Here is a 16668-nt window from a genome sequence, read left to right as displayed (position 1 = left end):
TTAATTTATTAATTGAAGAAGGCTCATGGATATTGAATACTTTAGCACATATCAAAATGTAATTACTTTCAAATGTCCAAACTGTAATTTATGAAAAGATATTCATAGACTGAAAAGTAATAATTAGATAATTAGGAATCAGAAACCATTCCCACAAAAACTGTAATAGGCAGTAGCTTCCCTATTTTTGTTCATTACAACATCCGTGTCATGCACAGAAGGTACATTTGAACAAACATTCCCTGGGCTACAGTTTGCTAATGCTTTGCACTGTAGCCTCACCATGTGCTTGCTTTAAATGACCAACATTCAGAATTCAAAAAGAAATGGAAAAGTACTGAACACATTCTTCACCTCAGTCACCGGTAGGAGCAGCCTTCAGGAATCCCAGGAGACCTGTAGGAAAGTTCTGCTGGAGGCCTCTCACAAGAGGTGTGCTCCAGGGGTCAATATCGGGGCCAAATTTGTTTAACATCTTCATTAGTGACCTGGCTGATGGAATCRAGTGCGTCACCAGATGATTCCCAGAGGGGTCTTCTGATCTCAATACTCTGCAATTCTGTCATACTGTGGGAAAGGATAAGAGGTCCACAGACATAATAAGATCTGATCTTATTCCTTCAGTAGCTTTTATTGTAAATAAAATATTATTTATTGTAAATAAAATTGTATAATTGTAATAAGTAATGGAAAACAATATTCTTTTTTACCTGAGTTTTCAGTTTCAAAAAAAAGTAAGTAGAGAATATCTTCCTTTCAGTTTTGAATAATGTATGAACATTTGAAAACTTATGGGAAATAAATAATTTTCTTCTTCACACAGTTTTTGAGCAAAGTTTTTAACTCAGGGGAAACACAGAAAGTTCACTCTGTTTCATTTGATAGAACATTTCCATTGGGGGTATGGTATAAATGAGTTGATTCATTGGGTATAGTTACTTTTTGTGGCCTTTCCTTTGTTACCTTTTAGCAGCCACTTTTCATTTCCTAGTGGTGTCACAGATGAGTGATGCAGTTTACTCATAACAGAAAAGCAGCAATATGTTTTATTTATATGAGACAGTGATATAACAAAGTTCAATAGTAAATGGTTTAACAAGATTCTGTGGCAAGGTACACTCATTTATTTACTGCATAGAGAATGGGGTCAGACTAAATTGTCAAGGAGACTCTCCCATTGAGTTATGATGATCAGAGTGGACCCCTTTGCTTTCCAAACTCCTTCTCAGGGGAGTCTGGGTGTGGATGGATCCAATCTTAGTCCCTTACATGGTCAATAGTTTAAAGGATTATGTGCACGAGCAGTCCGAGATGGAACTTAGCAAAGTTTGCAAAGTTTCAGCAAGTTATTAGTCACTTACTGAGTATCCATCATGAGTAAGGAACCCTTCAACCTTGAGGAGTAATCTTAAGAGGTGTCTCCACTCAAAGGGAGATTCTGGCATGTAGCCCACTGCTGTGCAGGAGACCTCAGTGGGCTCTGGGCTGTCCCCTSTTTATGGGGTAAGATGATTGACTCATAGCCATGTTTGCACACCAGTTGTATTTCTGTTGGACATGCTCAGGTAGCTCTTGGCTATATATCTCCATATTCATTTTTTGTAAAAAAAAAAAATCACTTTTGCTACTAGGGGATCTGCATTAATTCCTATTCACTTAGATGATAATTTGACACATTTCAACTATTCAGTCATAGCAATAAGTATTTCTGTTCCTGCTGGTGTTCTTAAAAGAGGAAGTTAATAGAAAAAAGGGGGGAGGAAGCATATTTTTTTCTTTAAACATTCTAATTTCTTTCAAAGAATAACTGTGACACTAGTATCACTCCAGAATTAGCCCCCTGCCTTTAAACAACCATTTGTTTCTTTATATTTACAAAGGTAACCCTCTATTTTTTACTAGGCCTAGAGAATAAACTTGATATACATTCTTTTCATTATAAATATAAAAATTTTCAGTTAATATGTTGAAAACATGACATCTGTCCGTCAATTTGTGTCAAGTTTCAATAAAATGTAGACTTTTCTATAAATTTGCGGTTATCAAATGATTCTCAGATTTTTTTGCATTAGTTTACAAACAGCAAGAACATTGTTTAATACCACTAAACATTTTCTGGCATAAAACTTATTCAGTGTATGTATATGGGTATTATATCAAAATACCGAAACTGTAGATAAAAAAAAATCTGAAAAATAATGGAATTTCTGTATTGCAGTTTCACAGATCTGAGAGACAAAAAGGTAATTGTGCTGGACATAAGCCCTCAATCAACTTTTGCTACAAGCTGTGCTTTTAATGATTTGCCAGACACTCAAGCAATTAATCACTGATATTCATGTAAGATAATATTCTGATGGTAGCAGAAAATACTTTTAGATAGATAAATCTTATAAGAAAAGTGAAAATTATATTTTAATATGAGAATATAATTAAAATTTTCCTGCTTTTTATACTTAATACTTTGTCCAAGCAAAAATACTTTTCTTATTCTATCTTCAAAGCACATAAGATTAAATAATATTCATTGAAACCCTTCTCAACCTTGCCTAAACATGCAGTGTAATGTAAATCAATCAGTAGGGTTCCAGATAGAAAACCTTATTTAAACTAAAATGTAATTTTCATGAGAATAATTTATATATCATTCAGTCAATCCTCAGAAGTGGCTGGTATAAGGAATTTCTTTCCAAAGTTACTTTTTTAATGATACATACTTAGGCATTTAACTTTTTCAGTCTATTACTGAAAAAAATCTATTTAAAAATGATATGGAGATAAAAAACTGAAAAAAATGAAACGATAATCTTAATAAAAAAAAACATTAAAAAAAAAAAAAAAAAAAAAAAAAAAAAAAAAAGTAGTCTAGATATTTCTTCAGACAGATGATTCTGTGAAAATACATTCACATTAGCAACGGAGATTGAAGATGAAATACTAGCTGATGCTAATATTGAATTCAGTAGTCAGTGCAGTTTCAGCAGCAGCAAAATAGAGTTAAAGGGTTCCCATCCACTCAGATATCCCTAAGCAGCCCCTCAACTCTGTTGATTTAGTAGTCATGCTCTTAATCAGATTAGTGGTATGAGCTGCATTAAAACAGGGTCCTTCTTTCTTCTCTGTTTTCTCCTGTTGATGCATTTGGAGGCATATACTCATGATGGGCTACCTTCCTCTCCCTCCTCATTCCTGTAAGCAATGTTATATTTCATTATTTATTTCTGTGTGAATGGAAAGACTACACCGATTTTGAAGCAAAGTATCTGAAAAGAAGTATAATGCCCTAGATTCATCTGGACTGAATTAGGCACTTAACCAAGACGAAGTTAGAAGTGCCTTTGCCAAGGCTCCATTTGTAGTCAATGATAAGAGATAAATGAGTTTGGGGAACTATTCAGGTCCTAGGGGGCTGAATAGCTCTTTAGAAAYGCCTGTCTCTCATCAATGACTGTTTGCCTAGAGTCATTGTTAAACATTAAAAGGCTTTTTTATTTTTGTTCATTTTTTCCCCTAAATTAGGTAGAAAAGGAAAGGGGAAAACTGTCTGAACTTTGATGTTAAACACTGTGAACTGTAAAGGCTAAATCCAACCAGCTAGAAACTGCCAAAGATAAATCTAAATCTGTGGCAGATACCTGTTTCCTCTCAGTAAATGAATAACTCTTCCTTTTCTCTCTCTCTCTCTTTTTCTTTTTTCTTTCTTTCTTTCTTTCTTTTTTTTTTAAGGCAATGTGAAAAAAAAGAAAAAAAAGCTTCAGTTTAGCCACAAAGAGTAGTTAGAACTGCWGCTTCATTCCCAAGATGGAAGAAACTAAAGGTTTCTTTTATTCTTATTGGATCAACTTTCTAGCATCAAATCACCAGAATTTCTCTTCTGATTGTAGTAGATTCATTATCCAAAATCAGTGCGAATGTCCTGAGGTTTCTGTTTTTTTCTACAGGCCATTGGTCTTGGGCTTATTATTTCATTTGTGAAACCAAGTTTTCRTCTCACTTGAAAGGCTGAAAATGCTTAATTTGCAGTGTTTTAATTGGACATGCATGACCAGACCTAGCTGATTAAAATGTTTCTTCAGGGTTTTCTTGGAAATTCATATTAAATATAGTTTAGCTACTATTTTTAATCCTCTTTTTTAAAATGTGTAATRAATTTATCTAGTGTTAATTTGAGGTGCCTAGTAGTATGCAAACTAATCAGAAAGCACATCTGTTATGCAGGGGAAAATATTGCTTTTGTCTAACTTATATATGGCAACACATTAGTGAAAAGGAGAGGAGGAAAGATGAAATAGGAAAGGAACAGATTATTTTAAGAAAGAAAAAATGAATTAGTTGAAATTGGAGAAGAGTATGAAAATGATACTGGAAAATTGATAYTGTTCATTTGAGGGGAAAGAGAGCAGCAATAAAAATGAGAGGTAATATATGAACAGAAACTTTTTCAGACAGCTTTTACAACTCACCAGAGTTCTATAAATTTCATTCTGATTCGTAGCAATRAGTAGTCAACATGTTCTGAACTAATGTCCTTCCCTTGACTTGTCAACTGGTCAATAATTTCTTAGTTTTAAACGCTTTCCAAACCAGTCTATGTAGTAATGTAAATGAAAATAAACTGAGATGAGATGTCATTCAAACTCATTTTCTAAGTCCTGCTTTGCCTTGATAAAAGCAGGATGGGGAAAGAAGAAGAAAACAAGGAAAAATGAATTTTAAATTTTAAATATGCTGTTTTGAGGCTATTTAAGACAGAAAGACTTTAAATGAAGACAAAACTACATATAGTACAGGAAAATGGATTAAATCTTTAGCCTTGTATGGTTCAGGGATATATATAACACATATATTTTTTTTCCAAATTATCTTGTTAAAGACATCTATAGTGGTAGCTGCTCATAAATGCTGTGATWTCAACTTTATTTCTTTCATCAGGAGGCATAAAATTTTATTTAAAATATCTATTGTTCTTTGTGATTGGAAGGCAATCTGTCCTCTGATTTTGGGAGACAAGTCAAAAAAGGAGTTTCTTTCGGTATGATACTTCTGTAAACAGGAAGGCAGAACACACTTTAAAAGCGGTGCAGTTGCCTTATAATGGGAACCAAGGAACTGAGGAACTTCCAGAGAAATTCAGCTTGATATTCTTCTCTCCTAGAGGTGGAGATATGTACTGTGTAATGGTGGAGGCTGTTTGACAACAGATTTACCAGAGCAAGTCTTGATGATTCTTTTATCTTTTTTAGACTTGTCATCTAAAGTGCCTAATCCAGGGGACACTTCCAAAAGACAGCTGAGAAAATGTGGGCCTGCCACTGAGTACGGTGGGGGACCTGATTGCAAAAAATATGGACAAGGCTGAGGTACTCAATGGTACATGTAGTTCATGTACCTCAGTCTTTATTGGTAACAGCAGCCTTCAGAAATCCCAAGTTCCCGAGACCTCTAGGAATGTCTGAACTGAATAAGACTTGTTCTTGGCAGGGAGCATTTAAACAAACTGGATGGACAGATCCAGCTGGACAAGTCCGCTGGACATAATGGGATGCGTACACAAACAYTGAGGGGTCTGGGCAAAGGCTGCCATTGCAATTCTCAATTGTCTTTTAAAGCTTGTAATGAYTAGGGGAGGTTCCTGAGGACAAGAAGAGAGTAAATGTTACTCCTTTCTTCAAACAAGGCGGGAATGAAGATCCAGAGAACTACAAGCTGGCCAGCCTTACCTCCAGCTGCAGGAAGGTGATGAAGTAAATCCTCATGGAAACCACTGACAAACATATGAAGGGTAAAAAGGTGATTGGAAGGAATCAGCATGGATTTATGAAGGAAAAATCATGCCTGACAAGCCTAATAGCCTTCTACAATGAGATGACAAGGTCAATGGACAAGGGGAGAGCAGTGAATATTGATTATCTTGACTTTAGCAARGCTTTCAATATTACCTCCCATAACCCCCTAACTGGMAAGCTGATGAAATATGGACTACAAAAGTGAACAGTGAGGTAGATTGGAAACAGGCTGAACTGCTGGATTCAAAGAGTTGTGATTAGCAGCACAATATCCAGCTGGAGGTCCATCACCAGCAGTGTACCCCAGGAGTCGATAGTGGGGCCAATACTGTTTCACATCTTCGTTAATGACCTTCCTGATGGGACCAAGTGCTGCACCCTCAACAAGTATACAGGTGACACAGAAGTGAGAGGAGTGGCTGACAGGCCATATGGTTGTGCTGCCATTCACAGGGACCTCAACAAACTGGAGAAATGTGCAAACAGGATCTCATGAAACACATAAATGGGGATATTTAATAGATGCTTATGAATTTTTCTCTGTGTATCTGTCCCTGAGAACCTTCTTTSCCTCCCCTCACCCACCAAGCACACTCTTAAGTACACACATAAATGCTCTAGAGCCACACAGAGGAAATTCATGAAAATTCATGAAGTTCCAGGTTGTGTGAAGCAGACTGGAAGAATAATGGAGAACTGGGTCCCGCATAYCCAAATCTAGGGATTAAATGATGTATGCTACTAACATATTTTCCCTTTCCCTTCTRCCATTCACATTTATTTCTGCCATTTTTACAAATTCATCTCTGTCATTTAGCACAGAAGCAGAGAAAAATGCACAATAAGMAGAAATAAAGGGCTACTTTGTCTTCCACACAGAGACAGCATGGCACTGATTCATCATTTCTGTGGGCACCTAACTGATAGTTAAGACCACCATTGCCCATGTTCCTAAACATTCACTAGCATATACAGGGAATTCTAAAGGTCAGATTTGCCTTTGCCTCATTTATCTCCTTTGTTTCTATAAGTCACATTTAAGATTATAATTCCCGTAAAGGTACCTGAAGTAGGAAAGTATGCAACCATATTTATTATAGATCAATAAAGAACCATCCTAAAACTTGATGATTGAATTTACTTTGTTTGTTTTTATTTCATAGTTATTTTTGTCCTCATCAGAAGCACACACATTCTGCATCTGCCCCTCAACTAGCAAAGTTCCCATTGAACAGACTGCTGGAAGAAAATTCCACTAAATGGACATGTTAGGAAAGTGTACAAATCWTTCAGAGCAAAACCAGCACCTAGCTGGCTGCCTCAAAATTACCTGGTACAGTGTAGAGAGGCTATGGCAGACAAACCGGTGCTTTAGACTAATGACTTGTAAATGCTAGTAGCTTCTCTGCTGTCTGAATGACAGCAACTTTGGTGAAAATGGCCTTGGCTAAGTGACTCGTATCCACAGCGTTCCCTGGGCTGCAGCAGCTTCTATCCTCGTTTCAGACTGATTTGTAGTCTAAAATGATCAAGCTCCTTTAAAGCTATTTTATAGGAATTTAAAGTGCATTTGAGAGCTCAGACTAGGTCAGTGACCTCAATTGTCAAAGTTCGATAGAAAGTTAAGAACAGATGTTGGGTCATTGTCAACGTACGTAGCAAGAAAATTGGATCTTTGGCACTGAAAATGAGAAATAAACCATTGGTGATGTCATTAAACTTACTAATATAGCCATAAATACACATTCTACTCAACTGCAAGTGAGGAATTGTAAGACAAAACCACAGAGCAATTGTAGTGTTAATGTTGGTTTGTACCATCAGTAAGTCAATTTTATTTTATGGTTTGGTTAACCAGAATCCATCCCACAGCTGTGATCACTACCTGACATAACACTAACTGCTTCATCATAATTATCTCTCTAAACTCTTAAAGAACAAATTGGTAAATAGACTTGTCATGCTGAAACCCTTGCTTCTACAACACTTGAAAAACTGGCTGGCTAGGAGAAATATGGTATTAATCTGTGTTAARTACCATTTCCGTATGATATCAATATTATACATACGGAAATGGTGGTACAAGAGTTAAAGAATTACATTTTATTTTCRAAATAAAATTTAGACTCTTCTCTACTATTGATCTTAAATCATTCTCACATTCTGACTACATAAGTTATTGAAGCAGTTTGCAAGAAAGAGCGTGTATGCATTGAAATTACTGCATTTTCTCTCATCTTTTTTGGAAAGTTCTCTGTATATAGCTTAACTTTCTTTACTTTTTTTAAATCTATTTAGAAATGCAAATGCCTTGATAAAAATATTATAATTTCATTTTATTCCCTGTTCCTAAAAGTATCACAGTACTATMATCTTAGCCTTAAAAAAAGCTTTCTATTTGTGACATATCTCTCTTTATATATCATGAATTCTGCATGGTAGGAGCACAATTCTATCATAAATGAATGTATTTAGTCTTATCTCTAGTGCCTTTATGTTCTCACTAGCATAATAAGAGCTTTATATTTTATGTGAATTTAATGTCTGATTAGGAGAGCTGGAAGTGGCAATGATTCAATCGTTCTCTAAACTGACTTTTGTAACACATRTGAAATGTTTCAGAAAGCTTAGATGAAAGATCTAAACACACAATGAAACGTGTCTAACATGGTAAAGTCTAGCTGTTTTTCAGGTTAGGTCAAGCTGTCCAAATATGATAGCAATTTTTATTTTATGGCTTCCTCTCCTTTATGCATGGGGAACAGATGACTCATCAGCAAGTACCATCTTGCTAGTGAAGAAAGCGCATAGTTATCTACCATTCTTGGCCGGGATAAAAGTTGTCATTGTGGTGAAAGATTTCTTAAYCCTTTCTCAATTACACAAACCTCCACTCTATCATATCTGAATTAAATGGGTCTAGAACCCTCATAATAGATTAATATATGCTAACTCAGCACCCTTGAACTAGAGTATCTGTCTTGGATCCTTTCATAAATCTTAATTTGAAGTACAAATTTGAAACAGTTTCACTTTAATCTTTTTCTTACAGGAAAGACAACCTGAACAAACAATAATAAAAACAATAACTAGGCCATTAATGCTTGCAAATGAAAATTTGTTTTTCAATTATTAACTTGAATCAGAAGCAACTGCAAACATCATTAATGAAATTCATTAGTTCATTGCTGCTCTACAGATATTTTATACACAGACAACTTCTAATTCTTTGATTAAAATGCATGTTAGCAATTAAAGTGGACAGGGCTGTGATTCTTATAAATATTGTAGTGTTTTATTACAGTGCACTGTTTTTATTAATGTAATTGACAAAGCACATTATGTTAAATACCTTAATATATTAAGCCTCAATCAAGATCCGTTCATCTGGGGCACGTTCATAAAATCAGAAAGAGCAGGATACAGTCTCACCTCCTCAAGAGCTAATAATCTAAGTATACACAACAAAATTTGTATAAAAGAGGAGTGAATTAATTTTTGCAGGATTAGATACCAGATTGCTACTAGAACCAAGACTGCTGCCCACGTATTCTGAATCTTGTCCTACTTCTTCACTTAGTGGATTAGGGATCACGGAAAGGAGTATTTCTGCATCTAAAACACCAGTCTAAACAGAGTTGTTCTTTCATTTGTGATATAGTATGTTTTTCGAGAGAAATACATTCCAGCTAGAAGTGCCATTTCTCAGAACAGCCATCTGTCTAAATGTATGACTAAGACTTTTTGTAATAGTTTTATCTTGTGATTCCCTGTTGCAGGGATTTATTGACTAACATAAATTCTGTTGTGTAATTACCCTGCCACCAAAATAAACTACATCAGTCTCTGTCTCTCTTGTTGGAGCTGCTCCACTTTAAATAAATAAATATTCACTGGGCCAGAACAAATGAGTGATTGTCTCTATGCCCCAGTGATTAAGGCACTTGTTTGGGAAGTACGAGAGTCAGGTTCAAGCTGCGGCTCCAATTGTTATTTACACAAGGTGGAACAGATCCAGCCAGAGATGTATATCCTTTAACTTCCAGCAGCTAGCTGTCACTTACAAGTGAAAGCCCTATTCTTGAATCCCCGTTCTAAATCTGTCTAAGAAAGCAYAACTTGACACCACTTTTCTCATAACCCAGGGAAAGAAGGGAAAGTCAGTAGTTTTCTGCTACGTTAGTCAAAGCAATATGGGTTTCAGCTATTTCCAAAATATATAAAAAATTAAACTAAGTTAAATCTTTCATTAAACTGCATTTAATCTCTCTTCACAAGAATGTTATGCTGCTTAAAAAAAGTTGTAGCTTATACCCACCTCAGAGAAAATTTTATTCTTCGCAAGAATGTTCTTTCAGTYCCTCTTTCATTAATACAAGAACCCATTAATTCTTTACTTAAGATAAAAAATGGGTGTATGTACWTACTAAAAATTCTCTACCCCAAAACCTCATCTGAAAAATCATAGAATCATAGAACCAGTAAGGTTGGAAGGGACCTCTGGAGATCATCTAGTCCAACCCCCTGCTCAGCAGGATCACCTAGAGCATGTCAAACAGGGTTGCATCCAGGCGGGCCTTGAAGATCTCCAGAGAAGGAGACTCCACAACTACTCTGGGCAACCTGGTCCAGAGCTCTGTCACTCTCACAGGGAAGAAATTCCCCCTCACGTTCAGGTGGAACTTCCTGTGGTTCAGTAGTTTAACATTACCACAAAACACTCAGAAAAGCCAAACATTGCTGTACTGGTATTATGAATATAAGCTTCTCCAGACTGAATGTAGTTCTCTCTTGTATGATGCTGTACATCGGTTTATGATAGTGTGCATGAACAGACAGAAGTTTTGCTATTTATTTAAAYGTCAGCACAGTTTCACTGGTAATGTAAACTCCTAGCTGTAAACCACACTAAATTCTTAGTTCTGGCACATTTGTATGATGCTTTTTCATACCAATTCCTTTTTATGGAAGAATTATCATAGATACATACTGTGGAAACAATATGACCTAATAAAGACTTAAGAGACCTGTAACATAAACATATTCAGTGGACCAAATGGGCTCAGAGAGTGGTCAGTGGAAGGAAATAAGAGTTTCTGGAATGCAATTTATACAACTTATTTTAGGCCTGTATATTAGGGTAAGATAAATTGCACCCTGAAAATGACTTATTTCTTTTCTTTTGTTATAAAGTAACTCTAGATGACTAGGTTAGGCATGCCTGTGCTGTAAACAACTACTGTTAAGTAAGATGAGTCAAATTCCTTCTGCCTCAATTTCAGAACAGCAAAAATATCTGTACAGAGAAGTTTGGCTTTCCTAACTCCTATTTTGTTTATATAAGTATATAGTCCAGGTTTAACCTATGTCTGAGTGAATCTGCCTGCTAACTAGATATGTGGTTTTATATACAGTGCACTAAATTATATCATATTTGTTCTATTTGATTGCAGATACCTCTTTTTTTTGGGAAAGTAGGATCCATGATAATGAAAGCTACAGTTAAAGTTAACTAGTAGTTATGAAGATAAAATAAAGTTTTTGCAGCTCATTCACTTTCCAATGAATTCACATTTTTCKCTGTAAGTATGATTTTTTTTATTATCATTATTTTTCAAAAAGTAATTCATTGAAAATTATCATCAACTTTCTGTTACCTAAGGCTAATATTTCAATGTCTAGCAGAAATAGACTTAGTTAGTTAAAAGTGAAGATCTGTTTGATATCATTGATTTAAGACTTGAGTCACTGCATATATATGTGTCTATAGTCCTCTTCTCTTAGTAGAATTCAGATGTAGAGAAATCATTTGTAAACTTCTATCATATATTTTTAAGACTCAGAAATTATAGACTTCAATCTTTCTTTTACTTCAGAAAATCAGTTTCTCCAAGAAAATATGTCTTGCATTCTTAGTATGTCTGATTTGAGCTGCTACTTAATAGTCTACAGATTCTGAAACATAGTGTAGTTATTGAAATATAGATATGTTAGAGGCCCTAGGATATGATTACTTGTAGCTAAATTACAGTACTCAAACTCACATGAAACAGTCCTAGTTACTAAAAGCTGGTTATCTAAGTCATTGATAAGCATGTTATAATATAGACCTTACCCTGGAAAAAAAGAACTAGACGTAAGAAGAAAATGCTGTAGTGAATTGATTATCTTTCAATATAGCCTAGACAATTCTGTCCTTGCATTCCTAATATATATTAATAAAAACCTATTCTACTTTTATTTTTTTTTACTATTTTGAGCTACTTTCCTGTCATTGTTTTACAATACCAGTATTGCCTCCATTTAATTTATTTCAAGAACTGGCTTTAGTACCTGTGCAAGACTTTATTACCAACACATAATGCAAAATAATCTGAACTCTGCTCTAATATTGACAAGAACTTAAAAATTAAAAACAATACAGAGGTAAATTTTAATAATATTAATATCATTCAAAAGTTATTTTATATTTTAAAACATATTGCTTTGTAAAACAATTAAAAGTATTGATATAAGATTACAGAAAGAAATGACACTGTTTCTTCAGTTTTCATGCCTTTCTGTTCTGCAGTAAAGAAGGAAGTGTCACTATTTATTCTCTCAATAGTTTTTAAAAAATAGCAGCTTTTAGTTCAGTGTGTTTGAAGCCTGCTCTGTATCTTGAAGCGTAAGTTTCTAGGTAAGGTGAACGAAGAACTATCTTGTTTATTGATTCCAGTCAAACATAGACATGATGATAACACTGATCTACAGTACAGAGGGTGTAAGAAATATAACTAAATCAGAACAGGGACTAGATGCTGAATAACTCTGTTGCCAGTACTACTCGTGAACAAGCCACGCAAAGTAACGTGTGAGGCTGACTAGTTGTGGTGCAGCAGTATGTTAAGGCAACAGATTTTTTTTCCAGGGATTTCAGTGAGTATTTCTCTTATATGTTTCAATATCCTTTTTAAACATATCAGTTTGCTTGGAGCTAGCCCATCTTCAGGGCTCGTTAAAATATCTCTGACCAGACCGAGAGGAAGTTTAGACACTTGGTATTGCCTTTCTGCTGAAACTTTAGCAATAGAGATACAAGAGCCCAGAGCTGGAGTCAGGCTTCAGTACAGCACTGAGAGTACAAAAGATATCAAACCTCTGACCATAGAGTACTAGAATAAGTCTCAGACAAAAAACATGAGGCTTGATAAGTTGCACGTAGAGAACACACAGTGAGAATTGATTGTAGGACACAGAGGAACCAAAAGACATATGTTACATGGCCTTATTTCAGATGTGTTTCTGTATATATATTTTTATTTTATATGTATTATATATATATATCTTGGATACAGATRTATGGATTATATTTGATAGATATATATAGATGTATAGATATATGAATTTGATACATATTAATGCAAAAGTATTACTTGGACCAAACGATCTAGCTGAATTTTCTCCTTTTCCCAACATATTATTGCCCTGGAATTTAGAAGGTGACCTCTATTGGATAATATTTAAAACTAGTCATTTTTTAATGCACTCTAAGTCAGAAATCTAGTCAATAACTAGTAGGATTTTACTGAGAAAGAAAAAAAAAGTGTGGATCATTTATATTAAAATATGCTAKCTTTTCCATTACTAAAATGACAGAAATAAATCATTTATAGTGTTCTGCAATTAAACACAATACTAGTTCAATCTGATACTCTGTATTCATCTTATCACAGGAGAGGTTGTCCTCCACAATAGCCTAATTTTTAAGAGAAAGCCACTGGTGCCAAGTGACTTCCTAGTCAACTTGGCTGCTGTCAGGAATTTCAGAGGTGTCAGCATTTTAGCTGATGAGTTGCTAAYTCACTATATTCTTCCAATAGTATTAACATCTGACAGATGTTTAAGAAACAGTTGTTACTGAACTTGGCTAATTACCTAAAAGAAGCATTTGAAAGAGTGCTATCCTGAATTACTCTGACATAAAGACTTATGAAAGCTGTGCCACTGTTCCTGAAGGCTCAAGTCAATAAATATATCTTTTTAATTTAAAAGCAGTGAAAATAGACACACTTTGAAACTTTGCTAGAAAAGGAGAAGAAATTATTTGCTTTTAAAAATACACAACTGATAAAAATTAAACTAACAAAAATGGTTTGGATCCACCATCTCTGTAATAGCTAAAACATTATTAAATTCATTTTTATTCACTGTGCAAAGATAAAGAAGCAGTTAACAACAAAAGATAGCACTCTTTTATGGGTGTCTCTTATGCCTGTATGATGGTGATATCTATAGAAAAAAGTGGAAAAACAACAGAAAACTGAAAGTGTATTTCAGCACCCCACCTCCAGTCTACACTAATCTTTTCTCTCTGAAAGAGAATCTGTGAAGATTCTAAGTCTCGGAATACTTTTAAGTAAGAGAAAAACAAAACAAAATAAACCCCTGCTAGTAAAATGTTTGATATTTTTCCAGGCTGCAACAGTTTCTGCCCTTGTTTCTCAAAGCAAGTATGTTTGTTTGAGGCCCGGAACCAACAACGTTGTGTTCTGGAGCAGTGACAGGTATCTGATCTCAGAGAGTCACTGTTGGGAACAGATGCATTGCATCTCYGGCTTTCTAAGCTGCTACAGATTCTGTTATCCTTAAGAAGTTCAGAAATACTAACTTGTGGCTGTCACATAGCGGTACTAGCTGTCTCTCAACCCACATCCTACCACCTCTAAACTACAGCAGATCAGCTCTTTCTCTGAGACTAGCCAAGGTGGCACTTTTTAGTAAGCATGGCTTTGAGAGAGGACTGCCTYGTTGCTATATTCTCCACAGTGACTTGTTCAACTTTGTATTTAGATATCATTTCAAAGGAACACACTACCGCACTGAATAAGTCTGCCACAGAAGATCATTTTAGCAGTCACTACCGAGATTTTAAAGAKTTTTTTTTTAATAGGTATTAACTATTTCCATTGATTCAGAAAGTAACCAGATACACTTATGGAAGAAAAATGTATTAGTGGGTATAAAATATAAATAAATYGCTTTTTGTTCAAAAAGTCCTTGATTTACAAATCAATGAAATTTACTGATTTTACTGATAGCAGATAAAGGAAGAGTGCACGTTACTCRCCTTTCTTACTCTTTACTAGTCATTTACTGTCAGTCACTACCAGAGCCAAGGTAAGGAATTACAYAGTCTTTTTGTATGATTTTGTAGGRACTTTTTAATGATTTCCMGTTCAGAGGCTTTAGGAAGAAGSAGCAGAGCTACTAAGATCTCTTCCAGAAAACATTATTTCTGGGGAGCCAAAGAAACCTGACCTGACATCTTCAAATTAGAAGTCTTTCCTTAAGATCCTTCTAAAATTGAATAGTTGGTTTAAATATGCAATATTTACTTCAGTAAGTAGGTAATATTTCTGACACTTTTAATGGAATTTGTACCCAGACTATATGCACGCAAATTTGAGCATCTAAATACAAGTGTCTACAAATTAACTACCTGTCTAAGCTTTCCTTAAAGTTAATGCAGATCTAGAGAATAATTCATTCACCTACATACGAGATGCCCTAGGTTATCCAATGTGGCTTCCAGGTGTGAACTATGTTTCTTCTAACCATGTTGTGTCATATGTGCCAGGCATATGTGGACATCTTAGACACTCTGGGAATGTTTGGAATGACACKGGACATCTAAGTTTAGGCAAATCTCCCAATCAAAAAGTCAACTGAATTTGGAGAACTATGTAGATAATTATATATAGATATTTACTTAATGCTGACCTGAACAGCTCTTTGGAAATCTATTCATTGATGTCATTGACTATATAGATTAGATCTTCATTGATTTATTGACTCTCTGTTAAACATAACAGGAACTTATGCATCTAACTTACATGAAAACTCATAAGATTACAATCTAAAGTTGATCCCACAGTATTTGGGGCAGTATGYTCTTGCTTAACATGGAAAGCTAGTGGCATTTGAGATGTCCTTGCTTTTCTAAGGTGTGTACAAGATAGACATAGAGGACAAAGGACTTATGGGACACCTATATCCTTCTGCAATTGCAGCCAAGGAGGATACCCTACAGAGCTGAGAATGATACTTAAATATCAATGCTTAAGCAACTGTCTAAGGAAATTCGATGAAATATGCAGTTTCCTAAACATAGATACTGTTTCTACTGTGGACATCTCAAAGTATGCCATATGACCTTCAGATGCCAGGTCAAAAATGTTCTTTCACTGGTTGTGTGTTTTAGATAGCCTAGGGCATTCAAATGGTACTGGTCATCTACGTTTAGGCATCTGAAGCCATCTGCTATCTATTATGATTTTTTTTATTATTTATTATGAAATACAAAACCTAAGCATTTTAAAACTTACATCAATATAAAACTGAAAAAGTATGAAAGAAAAAGATGTTCAAAATATTGAACAGAACCTGAGACTTTAAAAATAAGTTGTTRCCTAGCAAAAAGCATTTTTAACTTTGGAGGAAAAGGACCTCTGAGAAAGATGAACAGATAAATTTTCAAATATATTCAACAGATAGACATGTCTCTTTGCGAAATTATTTAAAAACCTTATAGTGCATAGATAGAAGTACACAACACATATATAGAATTAATGTTGCTTGGCAAATGTTTCAATGGAAGAGGCTATACAGTAGAAACAAAAAAAATGCAATCATAAAAGTGTCAAACTGTTAGGGCATATCATGGCAATATATACAGTAAGGAAGAAATGTGATTACGCAACATTCCAAGAAGAGATCATGTGTATTTCTATRGGCAGGTCTGGCTATTCATGCCCAATACAATTTAAATCAGCCCCAAAATAATACAGTGAAGAGATACTATGATGATCATATGCAAAGATATGTCTTATGTAATAAGGCT

Source organism: Rhea americana, unplaced genomic scaffold, assembly GCF_003343005.1.
Source record: "Rhea americana isolate MKP2758 unplaced genomic scaffold, rheAme1 scaffold_7, whole genome shotgun sequence".
In the NCBI taxonomy this organism is placed as follows: domain Eukaryota; kingdom Metazoa; phylum Chordata; class Aves; order Rheiformes; family Rheidae; genus Rhea; species Rhea americana.
Note: the sequence above shows the minus strand (reverse complement) of the source record.